We start from the raw sequence: 4,622 nt of genomic DNA on the forward strand, positions 1-4,622 counted from the left end.
TGGAGCTTGTAGCCTAGAATTTTTATTTCTAAATGATGTGAAAATCATCTTGTTTACTCACAGAAAACAATATATTGATTTACATTTTCTAAGACACTTTTTGTTGGTAAAAGTCATATGCGAGTAGGCGTCAACTATCATGAATATCATTGTGATTTACACCTGAGAAGACAAAGGCCTGCATAATGAGCTGCATAATGAGCCATTCAGTTATCTGTGCCACTGAGAGGAAGGAGTTACAAGAAAGAATGTGAGAACAAAAATAAATCTATATAATGTAATGTTTGTAGTTTATTTAGAATATATTTAATTATCCCACAACATACTTTAATAACCACTTGGGGGAGCAGTTAAACAGTTTATCAGGAACAAACAAAGCTGACTTTCAAACAAATTGTTTTGCATCATTACTCCAGTCACACAATCCTTCAGAAAAACTTTTAACAATATTATTTTCTACAAAAAAACATTTATTGTTGTTATAATTATCATTATTATTATTATTATTAATGTTGAAAAGAGCTGAGAATATTTTTTAGTTTTTTCATGGGGAATAAATTTAAAGAACAGCATTGTTTTTACATTTGTTAGCCTACAGTTATTTATTTGTTACATTTATATTATTTACATCAAGCTTTTGAATGGTATAGTATTGTATATTGTTATAGATACTTCATAATGTTTTACTTGACTATATATTTAGTCAGGAATTATAGTTTGGAAAAGGTCTTTGGAAAAAGTCTAACTAGTTTAAAATGTTTACACTATATGTGAAAACTAGTACAAGTATATAAATAAATAAAAAGAGACTTACTCATGTTTATGATCTCTGCTGAATAAAGTGCTTCATTCTTTTTTTTCTGAGGAAATCCATTTCTCAAATCCTCAACCACATGACATCTTTTTGGGGTGAATTGAAGTCTTATTCCTCTCATCACGAAGCAAACAGTAAAATAAAACTTGAAGAACAGTCTTGCTGCTTTTTCTTCTGTGTGGGTGTATTCAAGCCGCACGCTTCAGTTTGAATCTGAATAGCGCGTTCAGCGCGGGGGCGTGGTCACATTAGATATAATTAAGGGAGACATGAATGTGGCGAGGTGGGCGTGGGAAGCCGAAAAAGCTGCAGCGGGAGAAAGAATGTGGGGACGAGCAGTAATAAGGAGGTCAAATGATTAATGATTAACACCTGTTTGTAATTCCAGTGATTGGGGAGAGAGGAGTTATAAGCGCCGAGCAGACCGGCGAAGGGGAGTTCGTTGAGAGAGCCAGAGCTGAGCAGTGTGTGTGTGGAAATAGATGTGTGAAGGCAGAGTGCCGAGCCGCAGTTTACTTTTGTTTATTCTGTTTATTTTTGGAGTTAATAAAGAGCCTTTGTTCGTCACCCCTGATTGCATGACGGTCATTTTGACCGTAGTGGACCGGTTCTCGAAGGCGGCACATTTCATTCCCTTGCCCAAATTACCTACAGCCAAGGAGACAACGGTCACTGTCCTACATCACGTCTTGCGGTTTCATGGCCTCCCGGTAGACGTGGTTTCTGACAGGGGATCCCAATTCATATCAAACTTTTGGAAGGAATTTTGTAAACTGTTAGGAGCGACGGTTAGCCTGTCTTCGGGTTATCATTCCCAGAGTAACGGGCAGTCTGAGCGAGCCAACCAAGATTTAGAGAGAACGTTGCGATGTTTAGTCTCCAAGAAACCTTCTTCCTGGAGCCAACAACTCTGTATGGTGGAGTACGCTCACAATTTGTTACCAGTGTCAGCCACAGGCCTTTCTCCCTTTCAGTGCAGCTTAGGTTACCAGCCACTAGTTTTTCCTAGTCTGGAATCTGAAGTAGCGGTCCCCTCCGCTCACGCATTTGTCCAGAGGTGCCTCCGCACCTGGACCAGAGCCCGCGAGACTCTGCTCCGGATGAGAGAGCGCACTAAGGCCAAGGCCGATCGCCACCGGTCAAAGCCTCCCGTTTACATTGTGGGTCAAAATGTGTGGCTTTCTACTAACAATATTCCTCTCCGTTCCGTTTCTAACAAATTAGCCCCCAAATTTATTGGCCCGTTTACTGTCACCAAGATCATTAGTCCGGTGACAGGCCGCCTAAAACTACCTCCAGCGTACAGGAGAATACATCCCGCCTTCCATGTGTCCAAAATTAAACCCGTGTTTTATTCACGTATTAATCCGCCTACCCCTGTTCCTCCACCACCGTGTCTCGTAGATGGGGAACCGACTTATTCAGTGAATTGTATTCTGGACTCGAGACAGAGGGGACGAGGATTCCAGTACTTGGTGGACTGGGAAGGTTACGGTCCGGAGGAGAGGAGTTGGGTACCTGCTAGGGACATACTGGATCACTCCCTTATTGATGATTACAATCAGCAGGTAGGCCCTTCTGGGAACTCCAGGAGGCGTTCTTAGGGGGGGGGGGGATTGGGGGGGTACTGTCACGGTTTGGGAAACCGTGATCTCAGGGTTTTGCACTTTGTGGGTGAAGTCTGTGTGTTACGCGTCAGCACTGATTAGTTTGTGGGCATCTCCGCTAATTGTCATCAGCAAAAGCTGTCACTCATTACTCATCCCTATATATTGGCTTGTCTAGCGTCTTGTGTTTGTGAGAGCGTTGTTTCATGTTTGTGACCTATGCTTTGCTTTCTTGTGTGTTTCGGCGTTGGATGTCCGTGTCTCCCCGGAACCCCGTCCACTCTACGCAACCCACCACCAAGCAACACCACTTACCTTCGGCTCGCTTCCCCGCAGTTCCTGTGTCACCCTCTCCTGCTGCCAACTCACCTCCGCCTTCCGGATACTTCACCGATCGGCATCATCCTGGACTATGTATTCCTCCCTGCTCAGTATTGTCTTGTATCATTGTCTCCATTAAACTGTGTTAATCTCGCACTTGCTTCCTGCCACTCCTTCACCCAGTCGTTACAACTATACCTTATGCTTAAAGCTTTAATTTTATTTTTTATCTCCTCCCATCTCTTACCAATGTCATTATTAAATTCATCTTCCTCCAAGCATTCCTCCAACCACTGATTTTCTGGAAGTAGTAACACTTTCATCTGTTGTGTATACTCCTCTTCTTCAATATACCCTGCATTTAGTATCCACATCCCTCCACCCACCTCCCTCCTTCCGACTTTGATTCTAAATCTAACCCCATCATGATCACTAAAGTTATTCCTCTGATGTCTTATTTCATCAATATCGCTTATGGTTTCTCCTTGCACAATCACTAGATCAATCCTACTCTGTTTTCATATCCCTTCTCTCATCTGCCTCCTTGTGAACTCTCTCTTCTCCAGATTCTCATGTCTCCATACATCTAGTAATCCCTTATCTCTCATTACTTCCATTAACATTAATCTTGATTTTTCCCACCTGAAACTCCCTCCTTTCCCAACATCCAATCTACTACATATAATGTTAAAATCGCCTACTATTATGCACCTTCCAACAATTAGATCCTTTAGCTCCTCAATACAACACCTCTTATCATTTTCCACATTTGGAACATATATATTAATTAATCTGAATTAAATACCTTTGAATTTAAATTCTATAACTAAAATTATCCCTACCTGGTCTCTTTTTTAATCATTATCGCTACACCCCTTGCATTTCTTGCACCATTATTAAAGTATATATCTCCCTTCCATACATCCTTTACTTCTCTCACTTTTTCATCATCTCAATTAATTTCTTGAAAACAAATTATATCACTCCTATATGTAAATGTTAACTCCTTCAACTTGTTAATATTCCTTAACCCATTTGCATTTACTGAAGTAACAGAAACCATGCCAGCAACCCAAAGAAAAATATATTATTTTTTAAACCAAAACATCTAATACCATTACAGAATTCACGTACCAGAGCGTTGTTCTTTTATCAGTTCAATTCTGTCCTTATCTCTCTCCGCCTTTCTTTTGACAGTCAGTTTTTGTAGTTTTGTCTGCATTCTTTGGGGAATCTTACTTTCCTTCTTTTGAGGTATTGCTTGTTGCGCTACCTTTTTCTCTTTTTTAGTTCCCACTAGCTTTACATCCTCTTCATACTCTTCCTCCTCTTCATTTTCTTCATCCTGCTCCTCCTCCTCTTCTTCTTTCCCCTCCATCCTTTCCCCATCACCGGCCTCCTCACTAGTTGTTCCGGCTCTCTGTCCCCTTCCAGCTCCATCCTGTCCATTACCGCTTTCTCCTCCATCTTTTGTAACCTCCATGTCATCCTCGCTCACTGTGCTTTGCTTCTCTGTTTGATAGTCCTCCCTCCTCTCATCTTCACTTTGTTAGCCCTCCTCCTCTATCACTCTCTCTGTCTGCTCTCCACACTCCCTTGCATAGTGGCCCATCTTGCCACATGAAAAACATTTAAACTCTGGGCATTCTCGAAACAAATGCCCTGTTTTAATGCACAACCTGCATACATGCACCTGCCTGTCGTGTATCACATGAAAGTACTCTGTGCCTCTTAATGTTTCGAACCTGGTTGAATATGGGAGTGAGCGAACTTCATCAGTAAACCGGACTTTTAAGAATCTCGTTCCATCTAAAATATCAGTTCCTGGCCATACCCGGCACTTAATGGCAGACAGTGGTTAAACTCCCCATTCTTCCAGC

Source organism: Carassius carassius, chromosome 45, assembly GCF_963082965.1.
Source record: "Carassius carassius chromosome 45, fCarCar2.1, whole genome shotgun sequence".
NCBI lineage: Eukaryota > Metazoa > Chordata > Actinopteri > Cypriniformes > Cyprinidae > Carassius > Carassius carassius.